At 42.1% G+C, this 24112-nt stretch overlaps 1 pseudogene; it reads right to left on the bottom strand.

Moving 5' to 3' along the window:
- LOC127410985 (EARP-interacting protein homolog) overlaps positions 1-24112 on the bottom strand; it is a 95355-nt pseudogene that overhangs the window by 3191 nt on the left and 68052 nt on the right.

Here is a 24112-nt window from a genome sequence, read left to right as displayed (position 1 = left end):
ATGCCTCAAAGTCATTCAAGGCATTCTACGCCACTAGCGTCACCAAACAGAATTGCAAAAATCAGAATTTTTTTATTTTTTTATTTTTTCCATATAACGGTTGTTTGGTCACATAATGGCCGGGAACCTGGGACTTTTCTTCTTGATGGAGCAATAACAAACAGTTCTAGACTTGTTTGGCAGCAATCACACTCATACAGTCAGCCGGTCAGTATAGAAACATAACCATTTATTGTGCGATGATGAGCAGCTGACTGTACATTCTGCCTTACATATCATTGTGTTTTTGTTATTTTTTTCAACCCGTGTACTGTATAAGTCAATTTAAAAAATATGGTTGTTTAAATCAATGTAAAAAAACATCTGCATGTGCAACTTCAGAGGTTTATTTTTTCCACCGTTTATGTGTGTGTGTGTGTGTGTGTGTCTTACTAATGAGAGTGCTCCTCCAGGGATCTGACAGCCTCATTGATGTGCTGCACATTCCAGAACTTGACTTTACAGTCATCTCCACAGCTGGCCAGGTAATACTGCTTGTTGGAGTTGAAGTCCAAGTCACGTACCAGCTGCCTGTGAGCATTTTCAATGCAGTAAATCTGACTGTGTACAACAAAGACAGCAGATCACATCGTCAAAAAAATGCAAGTGAGAAATCAGATGAAAAGACGAGGAGTACACAGCAATAAATAGGGATGGGTCAGGATAGTTAACTAGTCATCCAACAAGCTAGGCAATGTCCATGTTATAATTGTGTGTATATATACAGGTGCATCTCAATAAATTAGAATGTCATGGAAAAGTTCATTTATTTCAGTAATTCAACTCAAATTGTGAAACTCGTGTATTAAATAAATTCAATGCACACAGACTGAAGTAGTTTAAGTCTTTGGCTCTTTTAATTGTGATGATTTTGGCTCACATTTAACAAAAACCCACCAATTCACTATCTCAACAAATTAGAATACATCATAAGACCAATAAAAAAAACATTTTTAGTGAATTGTTGGCCTTCTGGAAAGTATGTTCATTTACTGTATATGTACTCAATACTTGGTAGGGGCTCCTTTTGCTTTAATTACTGCCTCAATTCGGCGTGGCATGGAGGTGATCAGTTTGTGGCACTGCCGAGGTGGTATGGAAGCCCAGGTTTCTTTGACAGTGGCCTTCAGCTCATCTGCATTTTTTGGTCTCTTGTTTCTCATTTTCCTCTTGACAATACCCCATAGATTCTCTATGGGGTTCAGGTCTGGTGAGTTTGCTGGCCAGTCAAGCACACCAACACCATGGTCATTTAACCAACTTTTGGTGCTTTTGGCAGTGTGGGCAGGTGCCAAATCCTGCTGGAAAATGAAATCAGCATCTTTAAAAAGCTGGTCAGCAGAAGGAAGCATGAAGTGCTCCAAAATTTCTTGGTAAACAGGTGCAGTGACTTTGGTTTTCAAAAAACACAGTGGACCAACACCAGCAGATGACATTGCACCCCAAATCATCACAGACTGTGGAAACTTAACACTGGACTTCAAGCAACTTGGGCTATGAGTTTCTCCACCCTTCCTCCAGACTCTAGGACCTTGGTTTCCAAATGAAATACAAAACTTGCTCTCATCTGAAAAGAGGACTTTGGAACACTGGGCAACAGTCCAGTTCTTCTTCTCCTTAGCCCAGGTAAGACGCCTCTGACGTTGTCTGTGGTTCAGGAGTGGCTTAACAAGAGGAATACGACAACTGTAGCCAAATTCCTTGACACGTCTGTGTGTGTTGGCTCTTGATGCCTTGAACCCAAATTCTTGAATCGATTTTGCTTGACAGTCCTCATAAGGCTGCGGTTCTCTCGGTTGGTTGTGCATCTTTTTCTTCCAAACTTTTTCCTTCCACTCAACTTTCTGTTAACATGCTTGGATACAACACTCTGTGAACAGCCAGCTTCTTTGGCAATGAATGTTTGTGGCTTACCCTCCTTGTGAAGGGTGTCAATAATTGTCTTCTGGACAACTGTCAGATCAGCAGTCTTCCCCATGATTGTGTAGCCTAGTGAACCAAACTGAGAGACCATTTTGAAGGCTCAGGAAACCTTTGCAGGTGTTTTGAGTTGATTAGCTGATTGGCATGTCACCATATTCTAATTTTTTGAGATAGTGAATTGGTGGGTTTTTGTTAAATGTGAGCCAAAATCATCACAATTAAAAGAACCAAAGACTTAAACTACTTCAGTCTGTGTGCATTGAATTTATTTAAAACACGAATTTCACAATTTGAGTTGAATTACTGAAATGAATTAACTTTTCCACGACATTCTAATTTATTGAGATGCACCTGTACAGGTTTGGGAGAGTTACTTTTGAAATGTATTCCAACACAGATTACAGAATACATGCTGTAAAATGTAATTTGTAACGTATTCCGTTAGATTACTCAAGGTCAATAACGTATTCTAAATACTTTGGATTACTTCTTCAACACTGGTAGATTTTTTCACTTGTTTTGACTATAAAAACTCTGCCAGTACAGTAAGACAAAATACACATTAAAAATACATTCTCTGAAAAACCTAAATATCTTATGCAGTGTTGTTTCTAAAACAAGATAAATCAAAATGGATTTTTTGATATTTTTACAGGAAAACAATAAACAAATTATTATCAAGAATAAGATTTTTGCCCTAATATCAAAGGTCTTACTAGAAAAATATAAATTATGAACCAACGTGAATTTTCTTGATAAATAAATATGATCGTGTCTGGTAACATGCATGTAAAATGGCTTGAAATAGCATTTTAGCTTAATGTAAAGCTGACAATTTACACAAGGTTTATTTCTATTTCTTCTGCTCCAAACTTACTTCAAACTTACTTCTCTGTCTGCTCGTATGAATGTAACACATCATAAGAAAGTGTTTCACCGCTGTTCAAATGCTCTTTGGATCACATCATTTATATGTATAAATGTTTTCCATCTGAAAGCACTAAATATTAAATGAAACAAATGACAATAAAATGCAAAGTAATCTTTTCAGTAATTAAAATACTTTTTGAATGTAACTGTATTCTGATTACCAATTATTTAAATTGTAACTGTATTGGAATACAGTTACTTATATTTTGTATTTTAAATATGTAATCCTGTTACATGTATTCCGTTACTCCCCAACCCTGTATATATATATATATATATATATATATATATATATATATATAGTATATACACTGATCAGCCACAACATTAAAACCACCTGCCTAATATTGTGTAGCTCCCCCTCGTGCCGCCAAAACAGCGCCAACCCACATCTCAGAGTAGCATTCAGAGATTATATTCTTCTCACCACAATTGTACAGAGTGGTTATCTGAGTTACCGTAGACTTTGCCAGTTCGAACCAGTCTGGCCATTCTCTGTTGACCTCTCTCATCAACAAGGCATTTCCATCCGTAGAACTGCCACTCACTTATGTTTTTGGCACCATTCTGAGTAAATTCTAGAGACTGTTGTGTGTGAAAATCCCAAGAGATCAGCAGTTACAGAAATACTCAAACCAGTCCACCTGGCATCAACAACCATCCATACAATTAACTAATCAGCCAATTGTGTGGCAGCAGAGCAGTGCATAAAATCATGCATATACGGATCAGGAGCTTCAGTTAATGTTCACATCAACCATCAGAATGGGAAAAAAATGTGATCTCAGTGATTTGGACCGTGGCATGATTGTTGGTGCCAGATGCTATTCTGAGATGCGGGTTGGCACTGTTTTTGCATCACGAGGGGGACCTACACAGTATTAGGCAGATGGTTTTAATGTTGTGGCTGATCGGTGTGTATATATATATATTAGGGGTGTAACGGTACACAGAAGTCACGGTTCCGTACGTACCTCGGTTTAGGGGTCACGGTTCGATACGAGTTCGGTACAACAGGAAAAAGCAACACATCCCAAATGCTAGGTTTCTTTTCATTTATTTTGAACAGACAGTAGTGCAAATTACAGTTTGTTCAACCTAGCGGCATTTAGTCCCCCATGAGGTAGTTGGTACAGTACAGCCTCCTTTAGTGTATTAAGCACTAAGCAGTAAACAGAATGCACTCTTGCATAGGCCATATTTTTTTGTAGTGTTGATAAAAAAACAAAAGGTATTTGGTCACTGTAAAAGATGACGCGAGAAGCAGTTTTCCTTCTTCAGGTGAGGCTTTATTTCCCCTCTTCCTTGACACCACTTTACAGTTTACCTTTATGCACTCACTAAACACTAACACATACTGCTTCCACAAATAAACTCTCACTATTAGAAAATCCTTGCTCGACTCTGTCGTATCCAGTCTCTCTCGACTGAGTGTTGTGTCGCTCTATTTATGCCGCTCTCCCCGTGCTCACTGAAATTAGAGACAGATGTTAGACATAATTTAGCTCAGGTGTAAGCGCCCTTACCGCTTTCTCTCTCCGGAGAGATGCTTGACCACGCCCCCGCTGCCACATATCCCCACCGCCCGACTCAGGCCGGGGCGGCATCCGGCCTGCCTACCACTCCCCCCCCATTCCTGGAAAGGAAGTCGGCGACAGCCATCTGCGCCCCCGGTCTGTGGACCACCTTGAACTTAAACGGCTGAAGAGCCAGATACCAACGGGTGATCCGGGCGTTAGTATCTTTCATGCGGTGGAGCCACTGGAGTGGGGCGTGATTCGAGCAGAGGGTGAAGGCCCGCCCCAGCAGGTAGTATCGGAGAGTGAGGACCGCCCACTTGATGGCGAGACACTCCTTTTCCACGGTGCTGTAGTTAGTTTCCCTTAACGAGAGCTTACGGCTAATGTACAGCACCGGGCGCTCCTCCCCCTCCACCACCTGCGAGAGTACGGCCCCCAGCCCCCTGTCTGAAGCATCTGTCTGTAAAACAAAAGGGAGAGAGAAGTCAGGTGAATGTAACAGCGGCCCCCCCGCAAAGTGCGGCTTTAACTTGCGTGAACGCCCATTGACACTGCTCCGTCCACTGGACCGGATCTGGAGCTACCTTTTTAGTGAGATCAGTCAGCGGGCTGATGACGTCCGAATAATTAGGCACGAACCTTCTATAATAGCCAGCCAGCCCCAGGAACTGTCTCACCCCCTTTTTGGTCTTGGGTCTCGGGCAGGTCGCAATCGCCGCTGTCTTGTCAATTTGGGGACGCACCTGCCCGTGGCCCAAGTGGAACCCCAGATACCGTACCTCCACCCGTCCAATTGCGCACTTCTTTGGGTTCGCTGTGAGTCCCGCTCGGCGCAGCGATCTCAGAACCGCCCTCAGATGTTGCATATGCCGCTGCCAATCATTGCTATAAATGATGATGTCGTCTAAATAGGCAGCGGCGTAAGCTGAATGCAGCCTGAGGATTCGGTCCATGAGACGCTGAAACATAGCCGGGGCTCCAAATAAACCGAACGGAAGTGTCACAAATTGGTGTAATCCAAATGGTGTGGAGAAGGCGGTTTTCTCACGGGAAATTGGTGTCAAGGGGATCTGCCAATAACCCTTCGTCAAATCCAATGTCGAATAAAAATGAGCAGTGCCCAACCAATCGAGCAACTCATCAACGCGAGGCATTGGATATGCATCAAATTTAGACACCGCATTGACTTTCCTGTAATCCACACAGAATCGTACCGACCCGTCGCTCTTAGGCACTAGAACAACTGGGCTGGACCAATCGCTGTGGGATTCTTATATTACCCCCATATCAAGCATAGCATCCAATTCTTCCTGAACAATTTTCTTTTTGTGTTCGGGTAGTCGGTAGGGGTGGCTACGTACCACCACCCCCGGCTCGGTCTCGATGTGGTGATGGATGAGGTTTGTACGTCCCGGTAGAGGGGAGAACACATCTGCAAACTCCTGTTGCAATTTAGCAACCTCCGCGAGTTGGCTCGGTGAGAGGTGGTCTCCGCAAGTGACCGGGGTGAACTGTTTATGTTTTGAACTCACCTCCGGTCCGAGCTCCGCCTTCTGGGGAACCACCATAGCCAACGTCACGGGGACCGCCTCCCTCCACAATTTTAGGAGATTGAGGTGATATATTTGACGTGCGTCCCCTCTATCGGTTCGTTTAACCTCATAATTGAGATCTCCCACTCGTCGTGTGACCTCAAAGGGTCCTTGCCACTTGGCGAGTAATTTAGAGCTCGATGTGGGAAGCAATACAAGCACTTTATCTCCCGGTGCAAATTCCCTTAGCTGAGTTCCCCTGTCATACAGTCGGCGCTGTCGTTCTTGAGCTTGGAGCAAATTCTCCTGTGTTAGTTGCCCCAAGGTGTGAAGTTTTGCTCTAAGATCAAGAACGTACTGAATTTCATTTTTACTGTTTGAAGGTCCTTCCTCCCAGGCCTCTCACATTACATCAAGCACGCCGCGTGGGCGTCGCCCATACAGCAGCTCGAATGGGGAGAAGCCAGTGGAGGCTTGCGGGACCTCTCGTACTGCAAATAACAGGGGGTCGAGCCATTTATCCCAATTTCTAGAATCATCGTGCACGAACTTACGAATCATGTTTTTGAGGGTTTTATTAAATCGTTCCACCAGGCCATCCGTTTGAGGATGGTATACACTGGTGCGAATCGATTTAATATTTAATAACTCGTACAGTTCGCGTAGTGTTCGTAACATAAATGTTGTGCCTTGATCGGTGAGGATTTCTTTCAGAATCCCCACCCGGGAGATTATTTTGAAGAGTGCCTCCGCAACACTACGTGCTGAGATGTTGCGAAGAGGCACTGCTTCTGGATATCGCGTTGCATAGTCAACTAGGACCAATACAAAGCGATGTCCGCATGCTGACCGTTCTAATGGCCCGACGAGGTCCATTCCAATTCTCTCAAAGGGGACCTCGATCAGAGGGAGAGGGCGCAATGGCGCTTTTGGGGTGGCCGGTGGGTTAACCAGCTGGCATTCACGGCATGCCGCATACCACCTGCGGACATCGCCACCAATGCCCGGCCAATAGAAACGGGCTATTAGATGGTTCAGTGTTTTCCTTTCTCCTAGATGACCTGCCATGGGATTATAATGAGTCGCCTGGAATACCATTTCCCGACGGCTCCTTGGAATCAAAAGTTGGGTTGTATCCTCTTTGGTCCGAGTGTCCTGTGTCACTCGATACAACCGCTCATTTATAATTGCAAAAAAGGGGTATGAAAGTGCGATGTCAGGCTGGAGTCGTTGACCATCGATGACTCTGACTTGGTCAAAGGCGTGTTTGAGGGTTTCGTCTCGCGACTGCTCCAAAGGGAAATCCCCGTCAGGGAATTCCCTGAGAAGGGGAGGGGCTGCAGCCTCTCCCCCTCTCTCGTCATCATGACGTGGAGCTGTCGAGGATGGCCCCGGCTCCGCCTCCCCTGCCAGAGCATCGCACATCACACATCTCCCTATTTTCACACAGGACCCATCCGTGCAAATTCCCTTTAATAAAACTCTAAAATCAGGCCAATCAGTCCCCAAAATCAGCGGATGGGTGAGGCGGGAACTAACCACAGCCTCCACTCTATGCTTTTTCCCCCGAAATTTAATTGTCAGGGTCACCACCGGATACTTGTGAATATCCCCGTGTACACACTTCACCTTCACTGTTTTGGATGTGACCAATGCCTCGGGTTGAACCGGGCGTTGGTGGATAGTGGTTTGATTACACCCTGTATCCACCAACGCTTGGTGAGTACCCCCCTTGACACTTACCGGTATCCGGTACACTCCGGCCCGGTCGGGGGCAGCCTGTGGGAGGTCAGAGACCCGCACCACCGCCCCCAGCTCCATTAGAGGGCACTGATCTCGGAAGTGGCTCGGGTCTCCGCACCTCCAGCAGGCCGGCCCAGGCGCTACGCCTGCACTTGCGTCGGCGGGCGCCCCCCCTTAAGGGGGAGAGCGGCGGGGCATTGGAGTAGGGGAAGGTGTCGCCTCCCACACCCGGGGAACTGGTCTCAGGGGCTGAGCTCCTCCTCGTCTGCGTGGGGCAGGAATGGGACCTGGAGAGAGAGCAGACGAGAGAGAGAGAGGGGAGGGGGAAGAAACAGAGGGAGGAGAGAAAACGTAGGAGGGATCTTACGCCCTCAGGATCGCCGCCATGTGGTCCTCCGCAAGTCGGATAGCTTCCTCCAACGACGCCAGGCGGTGGCACTGGACCCACTCCACTGTCCCTTTTGGCAGTCGAGCTGTGAACTGTTCCAGTACCACCTGGTCGATAATTCCCTGGACGTCGCGATCCCCCGCTAGCAGCCATCTTCGGCAGGCATCACGGAGCCGCTGGGCAAAGGCAAATGGGCGGTTGGAGCTTTCCAACTTCAAGCTCCGGAAGAGTTGACGACTATCCTCCGGAGTGCGACCAACCTGTTGCAAGATGGCTTTTTTTAGATCTCCGTAGGACAGGAGGCTCGACGCTGGCAGTTGTTGAGCCGCGAGCTGGGCTTCCCCGGACAATAGTGGGATCAATCAGGCTGCCCATTGGCCGAGCGGCTAGCCCCAGATCTCGGCGGTCCGCTCAAACAAATCCAGGAAGGCCTCGGGGTCGTCCGCCGCCCCCATTTTCTGTAATGCTGGTGGGGGTAACGGCGTGCGTGTGTCCGGGGTTGCGGCTGAGGATGCCCCCTGGCTGAGGAGGCTCTGGATCGCCTGCCGGTCCTCGGCTTGACCATGCATGAGCTCGACAAACCGGCGGTCTTGATCTTGTCGGAGCTCAAGCAGCGTTTGTTGGTGGTTCTGATGTAGGCTGGCGAGGGCTTGGAGGATCTCCGACAACTGGGAGGACTCTACGGGACGACCTCCATCCATCTTCAACCCAAACTTTAATCCCGGTTTTCGGCACCAGTGTAAAAGATGACGCGAGAAGCAGTTTATCTTCTTCAGGTGAGGCTTTATTTCCCCTCTTCCTTGACACCACTTTACAGTTTACCTTTATGCACTCACTAAACACTAACACACACTGCTTCCACAAATAAACTCTCACTATTAGAAAATCCTTGCTCGGCTCTGTCGTATCCAGTCTCTCTCGACTGAGTGTTGTGTCGCTCTATTTATGCCGCTCTCCCCGTGCTCACTGAAATTAGAGACAGGTGTTAGACATAATTTAGCTCAGGTGTATACGCCCTTACCGCTTTCTCTCTCTGGAGAGATGCTTGACCACGCCCCCGCTGCCACAGTCACAATCAGCTACAAAACTGAAAAGCATCTCTTGTGTTATAAAAGTACAAAATAAATTGAATAATGAAAAATAAAACTTGAGAAGCCATTCTTGTTTTGGGTTGGTGCGTAGATGGTCTCTTCTTCTTCTGCTCTTCTTCCTGTTGTGGCGGTTAGCAAACAGCGGTGCATTACCGTGCGCGCCCCCCTTCTGGATTTAAGTGTAGATCGCCTGTAACTGACTCAGATGTATTCTTCGACTGACTGCATGCACCGAATCGTGACGTCAGTACCGTGACGGTTCAGGACGAATACATGTACCGTTACACCCCTAATTAATATATATATATATATATATATATATATATATATATATATATATATATATATATATATATATATATACACACACACACACACACACTGGCAGCCAAAAGTTTGGAATAATGTACAGATTTTGCTGTTTCGGAAGGAAATTGGTACTTTAATTCACCAAAGTGGCATTCAACTCATCACAAAGTATAGTCAGGACATTACTGATGTAAAAAATAGCACCATCACTATTTGAAAAAAGTCATTTTTGATCAAATCTAGACAGGCCCCATTTCCAGCAGCCATCACTCCAATACCTTATCCTTGAGTAATCATGCTAAATTGCTAATTTGGTACTAGAAAATCACTTGCCATTATATCAAACACAGTTGAAAGCTATTTGGTTCGTTAAATGAGGCTTAACATTGTCTTTGTGTTTGTTTTTGAGTTGCCAAGGTATACAATAGACTGGCATGTCTTTGGGTCAATATTAGGTCAAAAATGGCAAAAAAGAAACAGCTTTCTCTTGAAACTCATCAGTCAATCATTGTTTTGAGGAAAGAAGGCTATACAATGCTTGAAATTGCCAAAAAACTGAAGATTTCATACAAAGGTGTACACTACAGTCTTCAAAGACAAAGGACAACTGACTCTAACAAGGACAGAAAGAGATGTGGAAGGCCAGATGTACAACTAAACAAGAGGATAAGTACATCAGAGTCTCTAGTTTGAGAAATAGACGCCTCACATGTCCTCAGCTGACAGCTTCATTGAATTCTACCCGCTCAACACCAGTTTCATGTACAACAGTAAAGAGAAGACTCAGGGGTGCAGGCCTTATTTATAACAGAAAAACAAAAAGAAAAGGTTAGAGTGGGCAAAGAAACAGACATTGGACAACAGATAATTGGAAAACAGTGTTATGGATCTTAACCCCTTTGAGCTTTTGTGGGATCAGCTAGACTGTAAAGTGCGTGAGAAGTGCCCGACAAGACAGCCACATCTATGGCAAGTGCTACAGGAAGTGTGGGGTGAAATGTCATCTGAGTATCTGGACAAACTGACAGCTAGAATGCCAAGGATCTGCAAAGCTGTCATTGCTGCACGTGGAGGATTTTTTGATGAGAACTATTTGAAGTAGTTTAAATTTTTTTTTAAATTGTAATAGTAATTTTTCACGTTATTAATATCCTGACTATACATTGTGATCAGTTGAATGCCACTTTGGTGGCATTTTATATATATATATACACACGCACACTCACTTAGCACTTTATTAGGAACACTATACTAATATTGGGTAGAGCCTCAATTCTTCGTGGAATGTTGGAAACATTCCTTTGAGATTCTGTGGACATGATTGCATCACGCAATTTCTGCAGATTTCTCAACTGCACATTCATGCTGCGACTTTCCTGTTCTACCACATCCCAAAAGTGTTCTACTGGATTCAGATCCGGTGACTGAGAAGGCCAATGAAAACAGTGAACTCGTTGTCATGTTCATGAAACCAGTTTCAGATAACTTTTGCTTTGTGACATGGTGCATTATAACGCTGGTTGTAGCCATTAGAAGATGAGTAAATTGTGGCCATGAAGGGATACACATTGTCAAACTCAGCAACAATACACAAATAGGCTGTGGCATTCAAGTGATGATTGATTGGTATTAACGGGCCCAAAGTGTGCCAAGAAAACATTCCCCACACGATTACACCACCACCAGCCTGGACTGACAAAACTGCCCAGTTTTGGATAGCCTGTACCCATTGCAGCCTCAGCTTTCTGTTTTTGGCTGACAGAAGTGGATCCCGACGTGGTCTTCTGCTGTTGTAACCTATCCGCCTCAAGGTTCGATGTGTTGTGCATTCTGAGATGCTATTCTGCTCACTACAATTGTACAGAGCGGTTACCTGAGTTACCATAGACTTCCTGTCAGTTTGAACTAGTCTGGCCATTCTTCGTTGACCTCTCTCATCAACAAGGTGTTTCTTGATCAAAAGTTTACATACCCTTGAATGTTTAGCCTTGACACAGACACACAAGGTGACACACACAGGTTTAAATGGCAATTAAAGTTTAATTTCCCACACCTGTGGCTTTTTAAATTGCAATTAGTGCCTGTGTATAAATAGTCAATGAGTTTGTTAGCTCTCACGTGGACGCACTGAGCAGGCTAGATACTGAGCCATGGGGAGCAGAAAAGAACTGTCAAAAGACCTGCATAACAAGGTAATGGAACTTTATAAAGATAGAAAAGGATATAAAAAGATATCCAAAGCCTTGAAAATGCCAGTCAGTACTGTTCAATCACTTATTAAGAAGTGAAAAATTCGGTGATCCCTTGATACCAAGCCAAGGTCAGGTAGACCAAGAAAGATTTCAGCCACAACTGCCAGAAGAATTGTTCGGAATACAAAGAAAAACCCACAGGAAACCTCAGGAGAAATACAGGCTGCTCTGAAAAAAGACAGTGTGGTTGTTTCAAGGAGCACAATACGACGATACTTGAACAAAAGTTAGCTGTATGGTCGAGTTGCCAGAAAGAAGCCTTTACTGCACCAATACCACAAAAAAGCCCGGTTACAATATGCCCGACAACACCTTGACACGCCTCACAGCTTCTGGCACACTGTAATTTGGAGTGACAAGACCAAAATAGAGCTTTATGGTCACAACCATAAGTGCTATGTTTGGAGAGGGGTCAACAAGGCCTATAGTGAAAAGAATACCATCCCCACTGTGAAGCATGGTGGTGGCTCACTGATGTTTTGGGGGTGTGTGAGCTCTAAAGACACGGGGGAATCTTGTGAAAATTGATGGCAAGATGAATGCAGCATGTTATCAGAAAATACTGGCAGACAATTTGCATTCTTCTGCATGAAAGCTGCGCATGGGACGCTCTTGGACTTTCCAGCATGACAATGACCCTAAGCACAAGGCCAAGTTGATCCTCCAGTGGTTACAGCAGAAAAAGGTGAAGGTTCTGTAGTGGCCATCACAGTCTCCTGACCTTAATATCATTGAGCCACTCTGGGGAGATCTCAAACGTGCGGTTCATGCAAGACGACCAAAGACTTTGCATGACCTGGAGGCATTTTGCCAAGACGAATGCGCAGCTATACCACCTGCAAGAATTTGGGGCCTCATAGACAACTATTACAAAAGACTGCATGCTGTCATTGATGCTAAAGGGGGCAATACACAGTATTAAGAACTAAGGATATGCAGACTTTTGAACAGGGATCATTTCATTTTTTTCATTGTTGCTATGTTTTGTTTTATGATTGTGCCATTCTGTTATAACTTACAGTTGAATATGAATCCCATAAGAAATAAAAGAAATGTGTTTTGCCTGCTCACTCGTGTTTTCTTTAAAAATGGTACATATATTACCAATTCTCCAAGGGTATGCAAACTTTTGAGCACAACTGTATAATAAATATTATAATTCAGATCATTTAAATTACATCACATACATACTGTATATTGTGGCAACAGACAAGTAAAGCAATTAGACAATACAAAAAGAGGCTTTAAAGTCAAAATATTGTTTGTTTTTTATTTCCATATCACTTGGTGAACATAACACTATTATTGGCCTACTTCCGTCTGAGCTATTTATATTGTTGCTCTTTGTACTATGCGTCTGACGGATGCTTTTGGAGCGTTTCACTTTGGTTGCATCATGTCTCACTAGTTTTTAGCATCTCTAGTCATAAGCACTGTGTTTTTAGGATGCTGTGTCAAGTTAAACATAGTTTGAAACGTTGAAAAACTAGTTTCGAGATTCCTGCATTTTGTTGTGCTTGGTCCAGCTCTCTTTGAGCAAAAGAGCACTTCACCTGTGGAAGGTTGTGCTGCATGTTGCTCTCATTAGTCAACATGATCACACGGGAAGTCTGAATGTTGCTTCTGGGTGTTCCAATATCCTGAGATTGGCACCATTATGTCGAGTTACTGACAAGCGCCATCTCCCATCAGTCATTTGCATCAGTTCAAGCATGTTTACCTTCTCCTTTGGTGCAACCAGAAGTGCATTGTGTCAGCCGCATGGGAGACTCAGGTTCTCGGTGCTTTGAATTTCGGTTAGCACAAACCGAGATAAGCTTAAGAAAAGTCTACCAACTCTCTCTGAATTCATTGTGAGATCAGTCTGCATTGGTTTGATGAGGTGCATTACCTGTACAGTTGGAGTTGCACTGACTGCCCTACCACACTGCGTTTAGATGGTGTGACAAGAAAAATAGTACAACTTTTAAAAATACATCTCGAGACCCATGCTTTTGGTTTCATATCTTTGCACTCAATCTAGCACAAACGCGTCTGGTAAACCCAATACCAGTCTAATTAAACAGGGCTTTCTTAAAATCTATTAGTTGACAAGTCGTTCAGGCAACCCACCAAAAAGTAGATTTTGCACATCCCTATTAAATACTCAGACAGACTGTGAGTGAGGGATAGAGAGAGAGAGAGAGAGTAGTAGAAGAGAAAAAGAAGAAGAAACCCAAGGGAAAGAGAGAGGTACAGAGCCCCTCTCATGAATCAAAAGCAGTCTGAGCATCTGGGTCTGAAGGTCAAACCTCCATCAAGTATCGTATAAAGTGTGACAAGTCATAAAGCACAGGCTGCTAGTGTCCTCACACAAGGTGATGACTTCAGGCGAGGGGTGTGTGCTGGGATGTGGTTTGCTTGTAAAAGGTGGTGCGTCTGAACGGATGGCTGTGTTTTAGAGATCTCGTCTGGTTTGAAGGACCTGAGGCTCATCTGTATGGACTAAATGCAGTCCAGACATATTGCATCTGCCTTTTTCTGCTCTCATTAGCTGGCTATATGGCAACATATTCATTATGCAATTAACATGTTAATTAAAAATCTCATTAAAACAGGAGAAAAAAATTGATGGGAGGGAGAGCATGGAGCTTCAGTTAGGTGTCTATCCAAGTCATGTTTAACATAGCCACTTGAAAGAAATGCTTAAATGTAGAGGCCCATTATATGGCGTATGAATACTAAAATCAAGAGAAGTGGACAGTAAAAAGTCATACTCCATCCTCTTAGTATACATTTATAGAGGAAATTCTTCAGCCATGCATCTTCTAGTCTCAGCTTCAGATGGTACACCTGCAAACCATAGACAATCCAGTCACTGACTGTTTGATTCACAAACAGGACAGAAGCTGACAGAATTTGATTTGCTGGCTTCATGCAACTTTCAGGAATCGGGGTACATCAGTAGACCTGACATGGCCAGGTCTAAGGGGGGCTAGGATAGGATTTTCTAGGATTTGCCTCAAGCCACCCCATCTGATGTCCCCACACTGACTGACCGCAAAATGGTCAAGGGGCTCTCCGCCCCCAAGACTGATGGCAAAATGAATAATGCCCCCCCGAGTGCATCAGTCTACCTAGTGCCAAGTGTACATGCATTTAAGAACACTGCAACGGGTTTTGCAGAAAGCAGCTTTCTAAAACATCATGTAAACGTGAATGCAGCCATTTAAGGGATTACATTTTATTAAGAGAAAGGGCTTTATCACACACGGTTTCTGTCAGATGTGTTATATGTTTTTGTTAATGCAAAAGTGCCGTTTCTAGGTTTTTGAAGAATGTGCATGTGTATATGAGCTCAAGTGCGTGGGGGGAACACCAAAGACTGATGTAGATGGAAACCTCACTATTGCAGCGCAATGTACCTGTCGCATTACACAGTGCATGCAGCTTTCATGTCTTCAGTAGCTTTCGCACATTAAACAGCTTTCTGATGTACATGTAAATTAGCTTTTATTATTTAATATTTATGGAAGTTATTACTCTACCCCCTGCATATCGTCATTAACGACAGCTCTATGTTGTTGAACCAACATGGTTCGAACAATGGATGTGCGACATAGCTACTACAGTTCTGGGAAACAGTCGTGACTCGCTCGTTAATTTTTCCAATGATATATCGTACTATGGTGGTTAAGTTACATCGTTGTACGGGAAATGCACCTCTGGGCGGATTTTATGTGATTTTTTTACATCAATCTAACGCAACATTTGTCATTTGCAAACTTGAATTACCTCATGTGTAGGTCTGTTGTGTTTTGAAACATTTATTTGTGAGTCATCTTTTTTTGTTAACAAATTCTGTTCCTTTTTAAGGAAAGATTATAATATCATAGGCTTAAAGAGTTGGGATCAGCATTTATTTGGATTAGGCCTACACTTATCTAGTAAAATATGCGCATAAAAAGATCCTGGACATAGTGCTAGTGTGATGAGGATGAGGGCATGGCCGGGCCGTGAGGGTACACGGCCGGCGCTGAATCTGCTGATCAGCGGGAGAGCAAGATAAAGGGGAGCCAGAGACGGTAGTTCGAGAGAGAGAGAGAGAGAGATGCATGCGGCCACGCTGCATGTTTGTTTATGTTTGTTTTACGTTGAGTTTTGCATTAAAACTTTATGTTGACTGTTCAGCTTGTTCCCGCCTCCTCCTTGCCCGTCCTTTAACTATTACAGCTAGCAAGTCAATGCGATTCTGAAATAATAACAAATACAAACTGACCTAACACATATGGAACAATGGAATTTTTTTCCTGCTGCCCTTTAATTTAATAAAAAAATACTGTATGTGTTTTGCTCATAAGTAATATTACATTCTTGAGCTTCGATGGTAATGACTTCTTATAAAACGTCTAATTACACTCACCAACCACTTTATTAGAAACACCTGTACACCTACCTATTCATGTGATTATCTAATCAGCCAATTGTGTGGCAGCAGTGCAATGACTAAAATCAGGCAGATACAGGTCAGGAGCTTCAGTTAATGTTCACATCAACCATCAGAATGGGGAAAATTGTGATCTCAGTGATTTGGACCGTGGCATGATTGTTGGTGAAAGATGGACTGGTTGAGTATTCCTGTAACTGCTGATCTCCTGGGATTTTCATGCACAACAGTCTCTAGAGTTTACTCAGAATTGTGCCTAGAACAAAAAACATCCAGTGAGCGACAGTTCTGTGGACAGAAACGCCTTGTTGATGAGAGAGGTCAACGGTGAATGGCCAGACTGGTTCGAGCTGACAGAAAGGCAACGGTAACTCAGATAACCTCTCTGTACAATTGTAGTGAGCAGAATAGCATCTCACACCGTGTCCTAACGCGACACGACGCCCTGACGTGCGATAAAAGGTATCTTTTTCATGTTAATTTGAGTTTTTGTCCTAACTAGCCGCGACACACAACGAGCAACAGGGCTTTCTATTTTTGAGTCGTGCCAGACAGCGCAGTCAACAAATGGGTCTAAAATTATTATTTTTACAGTATATTAAAGCTAGCATCTCGCTAGCCGGTTCAGAACAACTTGATATTGGCCGAGGGTGTCACACACCTACCAAATGTTGTTCTTGAGGTCTTATTCTCTTCAGTTGGAGCTCTGTCACACACACACACACACACACACACACAGTTTCAGAATGGCAGAGGGGAGACATACTGGCTTTTTCTGACTTTCTATCTTCTGGACATAAACAATCATACAAACTGAATAAGGACGCTATTCATAAAGTAACTTTTCCCTGTGTAAAGTGTTACGGCGCTTATGTGAGAAAATTAGTTCAATAAATGTTCAATAAACATACTGTTCCGTCTGTGATTGCTCTATTTTCTACATTTTATTGTCAATTATCCTCATTTTAGTGTATGAATATTGTGGTGTCGTGTCGCACCTGGCGTGGACAGACAGAATGCTTGTCACTGGAATCTTATCACGTTGCGTCTGGTTAGGACGAGTTGTCAGAATGCATAAACACGTCGAACCTTGAGGCGGATGGGCTACAACAGCAGAATACCATGTTGGGCACTTTATTAGGACCATAGTGTACCTAATAAAGTGGTTGGTGAGTGTATATTTTTAATTATTTAATAATAGTAACTTTACATGGAAATGACTTGACAGTATGATATGGGCTACATTTAAAATGTCATGTGAACAACCTGACAAAAAAATCAGATTTGGGGCACATTCAGCTGCAGTGTGAACGTAGCATAGAATCAAAACAAACTGCATTTGGTTGTTTTCAATGTCAGTACGATGGTCTCTTCCAGAATAAGCTACCAAGTGGACAACATTTTTTGCAGATAGTCAGAAGTTTGGCTTCGCAAGACTGCGTTAACTGTTGCGTGCACTCTCGGCTGGCCTTCTCAAAGCACACAGACATAACAGAGGAGACCTTTAGCAGGTGGAAGGGTCAGGAACTCTCTCCCTGTTAAGGAGCAAGGTGCATGTGAAAGCCAAAGCCAGCAGCAGCCCAGCCAACAAAATGGAGCAAGAAATTAGGTTAGCTGCACTGCTCTGGAATCCTTCATGCTTGTAAATGTGAAATTGGGATCCGATCAGGAAAAGCCTGGGCGAGCACACGGCACAAAAAAATCTGACAGAGATTAGTTTGTGTTGATCCATATGCCTGTGGACATGGCACGGACCAATCTGCATTCCCTTCCCAAAGTCCATTCTCCTGGCCACAGAAGTCATTAAGGGCCTGTGTTCCACACTGCAGTGGCATGAGTGCCTGATAAATGGACATGGCTGAGTGGATCGGAAACGCTTGCAATGCCAGACCTTTGTTTCCATGGCAACAGTGAGGCACATCATGTTGAAGTAAGACAGGCTGAATGGAAGGGCTTGAGGCCTGATGTCTGCTTCAGTCTACATGGAAGACAGTTTAAAAGCATGTGGATTTCAAACAGGTCTTAAATGCACTGCAGGATATGGAGTTTTCAGAAGGTAATGGGTTATTAGGTGGACAGCAGGAATGCTTAAAGGTCAAGAGAGTCTGTAACTGTATGCATCTTGACATGCTGTAAAGAGCTCCTTTCATTGTGTGTTCAGATTAAAATAGCTAATAACCTACATTGATAAAGCTGCCATTTAAATTAATGGTGCTTTTGCAGCAAATACATTTTGACATTACAGTAGTCTCATGTAGCCAGACTTTTGACTATCGGCATAAAGCCTGTTCCACTCATTTTGGCCAAGAACTGCCCACTTAGGGCATACTCACACTAGTCCCAGTTGCCTTGTACCATGCCCAAGCACGATTGTCCCCCCTCCCCCGCTGGCCTGCACTCACTTTGCACTTAACGTTCCGGGCCTGAGCACGCTTACGTCATCACGATGCAACTTTTTGATTAGAAGAAAACAGGAAGAAAAGTGCTCTTGCACAGCACAATGGAGTCTATCATTGTAACGTTACTTTGTGGCTTATTTGGAGTCGTTTTGGACGCGGTGATACACGGCCCTCTCACATGCCTAATTGTCGACAGCATCGTACCACCGGAATTGATCCTTTTCGTCCAATGAGCTGCCAGATTTAGGGAGTGCATCCCGTACCTTCAGATACTGAACCCGCAGTTTTTTCAGCTTGTCACGTCATTGCTCAATGGTTCTTTGGTATCCACGAGCATGAAGATAGTCGCATATTTTACTAAATATCTCGGAGTTCTTGTGTGTTCTTGTATGTTGTATCCAGTTGTTCCTGTATACTCTCGTCTGCTCAAATTTCCAGTAAACAATGCACCTCTGCCGTAGACCAAAGTGATCCCTTTGCCCAGTTGCATCATTGACGTCATGTTTCGAGTTCAGTGCTCGGTCACGGTTAGCGATCACACTAGATGCGTATCATGCCTGAGCCAACTGAACCGTGCCCGAGCCCACCTCTTCAAGCGGGCCACGGTTCAGCGTACCGTGCCCGGGCATGGTACAGATCGCCTCGTGTAAGTACACCCTTAGACAGTAAGAGACTGTCAGACCACCATGTAAAGTGACCAACCACAGTTAATTTTTTAAAGGAATATTCCGGGTTCAATACAAGTTAAGCTCAATCGACAGCATTTGTGGCATAATGCTGATTACAACAAAAATGTATTTCGACTCATCCCTCCTTTTCTTTAAAAAAGCAAAAATCAAAGTTACAGTGAGGCACTTACAATGGAAGTGAATAGGGGACAATTTTTGGAGGGTTTAAAAGGCAGAAATGTGAAGCTTATAATTTTTATAAGAACTTGCATTAATCCTTCTGTTAAAAGTGTCTAATTTGAGGTGTAAAGATGTTTAAATCTTCATTACAGGGTTTACGTTGTTACGTCGTCATGGAAACGAAGTTATAGCCAACGAAGAAAATTGGCTATAACTTTACACAGAAAAGGTTATCGATTTTATCACACTAAAATCATGTTTACATGCATATTGTTTACGTCTTGGCTATACTTTTGATAAGTGAGTATTTTAATGTTTACCGATTGGCCCCCCATTCACTTTCATTGTAAGTGCTTTACTTTAACCACGCTTTTTGCTTTTGGAGGGACGAGAATTTGTGTGGTAATTAGCATTATGCCAATAATGCTGTCAATTGAGCTTAACTTGAACCCAGAATATTCCTTTTAGCGACAATTAGAGGTGCATCTGAAACCATAATAAAAGACCAGCATGCAACAGCAGTTTCTTATTTAAATAATGCCACAACTGCAATCGACTTGTTAAGACAACACTGATTTTTTTTTTTTTTTAATTGTCAGTAGACTTTGTGGACAGTCTTTCGATCCATCCAAAAATAAAAATGACTAACTATTATACAGAAATAACTCACAACAGCCCTGATTTACTAATATCCCATAGAAAAGGTAGTAATTTACTTGTGGAATCGATCTAATTGCGTGTGCACTTCATGGGTGTATTGCGCAAATAACTACGAGTGCACATATGCTGCACCCACCATCCAAAGGATTCTTTTGCTTGTGATAATTGTACCAAATGTAACCAAACCTCTCACTTACGGCTCTCTCTAAAACCCAGTTTATTTTCTTTTTCTTTCCTTTTTTATTTTACATGATATAACATAGGATGTAGCGTTTATTATAAATGTCATTCATAACTGGCTAATATTTATTTATTCGATTACATATCATCATAAAATCATAAATTAAGACCAGTTGATCAGAATACCAATGTATGACTTCTCTTGAAACGCAAGAGATGTATGATAAGCAGTTATGTTATCAGTAATGGTTTCGTACTCTAAAATAGATAAACAAAGCAAATTTTCATCAGAAATAATTTATCACATTTATACGTGTCATCAATCTATCAGTATTGGCTATACTATTTATTCTTATTTTTTGCTTTTAAGCTAGCACATTTTTATACACGCAAACCTTTAATAACTCAGAGCAAAAGTGCGTTATACAAAAGTACTTGAAGATATCTGGTTTAGTACAATCTCTTAAACATCTTTCAAAGGTCAATCCCATGAAACTTGTAAACTGCCACTATTTCTTCTTTGGACTGATGAAAATATGTGTCTCCTGACTCCCAGAAGTTGTGTAATAACCAGCCAATCATATAAACACATTTATTAATTGGAAGATCATTTTAAAATTCACATGAAATGTAAATAATACACTTAGACTGTCATCATTAATATTTGACAAGACAAATGGAAGATAACATTCACCACTAAGCACATTACATTAATGTAGTTTCGGGTGCTTTTTACATTATTCTAAAAAATTATAATTTGTGCTGGAACTTTTGATGAAGCTGGTAATCTTTAACATCTCACTCATGGAGCTTTAACAGAATATTCAGCACTAAATCATAGTCACATCCTCACCTGATACTGTATCAGTGCCGTGAAACAGAGTATATTTCCATTTGATAGATATCATAAGAATGATAATATGCGCTCAATCAATCACACACTATTCTTTCTACCAGAGGGCTCTCTATCAAAGTTATACACAGACATGAGGAACATATTAAAGTTATTTAAACCTTTGTAGGATTAATATATAGTCTGCAATAAACTACCTTACAGATGGAAATGTGGAAAGTTTCCTCTTGTTATGACATTCATCATGAGTGAATAGTTATATTAAGAAATAAAGAAATAAAAGATATATTAAAAAATATATTAAAGCTAGTCCAAGTGTGACTTTTTGGAGTAACTTTTTTTGGGAAAAGGAATATTTTTATGTCAAGAAATACTCATATTCCAAAAGTCCTAAAATTGGGAAATAGCCCAAAAAATTAATTTCTTGCAGTCTTAAAAATTTGAACCTCTTAAATGAATTTGTCAGTGTTATCCACTAAAATTCCTTCACTAAATGGGGTCGGGAAAACAAACCATAGACTGCTGACAGCACAATCAAACACAAGTGATCTGGGACATTAAAATTGGGTGCCTTTTAAGTCCCAACTACAAATTGTGATATTTATAATATTTAATTTCACCTGATTGCAATTTAAATAGGTTTGGTTAAAAAAAAAAAAAAAAAAGACTATGTAAAATGTTTCACACTGTTATGGGGCTAAAAGTCACATTTTAAATAATTGAAATAATTTTCAATTATTGTACTAGTGTCATTTCCTCTAAATAATTGGATTTCTAATTTTTTTCCAATACAATTACAGTACTAAAAAAAAAAACTTTCAATATTGTCAGTTTTACTCAATCCTGCTATGTTCATATTACTGAAAAAAAAAAAAAAACGGAACTTAAGTTAACTGAGTTGATTCAACTTCAGCTTGTCAGCTTTACTTAATCTATTTGCATTGGGATAACATGACTATTCTTTGTTTGTCTAACAGACACTGCTTAGCGTGGGACTCAACAGGGAGTTAATGTTAACAGTAAGTGTTATTTTATGTGTATTTGTGCAAGATAAAAATATAAGGGGAAACTTGTGAGTGCATGTTTTGTTATGTTGAGATTTAGAAGAATTTCAGTTATTTTGGGGGTTACCATCACGGTGAAGATTGGAGTTTGAGCCATGGTTGAGAACCAATACATTTTGAATATTCTACATATTGCTTATCCATTGAGCAATTGCTGTGTTAACCATAGCATAATGACCAAGTTGAGCTCAGTAGTGCTTCGCACCAGCATGAATTTAGCATGCTAACATTTCCTGTCTCTAGCTAGAATATCACTACTTAAGGTATTTAAGTTTAAATAACATTGTTTAATTTAAGAAAAGTCATTTTAAACATATGGAACCACTGTCCATGACTGGATCAATGCAGCCAAAGAGTTCTTTTTTTTAAGTACATTCTTCTGCAATTTTTGTGTTTCCCCGAAATGAATATGCAATTTAGAGGCGTGCCTTTAAATTAATCTGATTCGTGCTGTGCATCATGCTGTTACTGTGGCAAAACAGAGACTTTGAGAATGGAGAATACAGAGAATACCCATTGACGACATGCATTCATTTGATACTAAATTATTTCTCAATAAAAACTGGCAAAATATAGCAAAAATCATTTAAGTGGCAGTTCTCTGCAGTGCTCGATTGAAGCAGGCCGGGATAATGAAGGTTACTTCTAAAACATGACTGCGTTGCTCGGAGAGAGAGAGAAAGTGCGCGCTGTCATGCAATCGATGGTGAGAAAATGCACTGAAGCCACATATGCACAAGGTTGGTTAAAAGGAAAATTTATTCGCTTGGTTTAAGTTTGGTTCTTTTCTTGATTTTTATTTGTCAAATGACTGACAACTTTTGGAATTATCTGTCAATGTTTTCAAAAATCGATTAATGATGGAAATATTTTCGCCATCTCATTACACTCTCACGAACCCCTTGAATTTCCCCCACAAACCCCCAGGGGTTTGCGAACCCCTGTTTGGGAAACCCTGGCTTAATGTATTAACATTATTCTTTAAAAATTATTAATTGAGGCAATTTAGCCCTTCGTTTCATGCATGGGTTTTCTTATCAACTATACTCTAAAACTTGTAAAGGGATTTTATGATGATATCTATAAAATTAATGAATATATTTTTATTAATAAATGCCATTATGAAAAAATAAAATGCTATTATCTAGTGAGAGTTGTACTGCACATTTTACCACGCTGGTCTGTTCCCTGTCTGTCACTCACTTGACATTGTGTCGATGTAGTGACACTAGGGGTTCGATCTTGAGAGCCCCAATCACCTTTGCTTAAAATAGAAAAGGCCAATGATAATTGGCGAGTGGAATTTGCATGCCACTCTCCGCCCCCCGACATATGGGTATAAAAGATGGCGTGCACCACTCATTCAGATTTTTTCTTCGGAGCCGAATGCATTCTTGTGTTCGTCCTCTCACATTTCGCTTACGCTGATGGATTTTACGGCACATAACAGCGGTCACCCTCGCACGGTCGAGTGTTGTGCTTCCCCTGGGCACTTCGGTGGCTGAGTCCACGGGTGCTAAAAGAGTATATTCAAAAAGAGTATATTTCCGGAGAAGACGTGGATAGGCAGATGGAGTAGACGTGTTTGTGTCTTTCCCCTGCACTTTGTGTTTTTCTTGACCATTTGAGCCCCTCTGTGCATTTATTTCAGTTTTAATCTGATCATACTGAAGAAATTTGTATAATTTCGTTTCAATATGACCACCAAATCAACTAAACAAAGCAGGAAAGACCCCAAAACAGACCTCGCTGATGACGCTATCAGTGAGCTTAGCATGGCGGCGATTGCTAAGCTTTTAGATCAACACCGGCAGGCCCTTTCAGCAGAATTCAAGTCGAGTATTTCTTCACTGGAGTCAAAGATAGACAGTGTTCAAACTGCGGTTTTCGACCATAACCACAAGATTGCTTCACTGGAATCTAACACTATGTCCTAGGATGATGTCCTGGATGAA

The sequence above is a fragment of the Myxocyprinus asiaticus genome, chromosome 20 (assembly GCF_019703515.2).
Source record: "Myxocyprinus asiaticus isolate MX2 ecotype Aquarium Trade chromosome 20, UBuf_Myxa_2, whole genome shotgun sequence".
NCBI classification, from domain to species: Eukaryota; Metazoa; Chordata; class Actinopteri; order Cypriniformes; family Catostomidae; genus Myxocyprinus; species Myxocyprinus asiaticus.
Note: the sequence above shows the minus strand (reverse complement) of the source record. Positions and strands in the feature narration are given on the sequence as shown.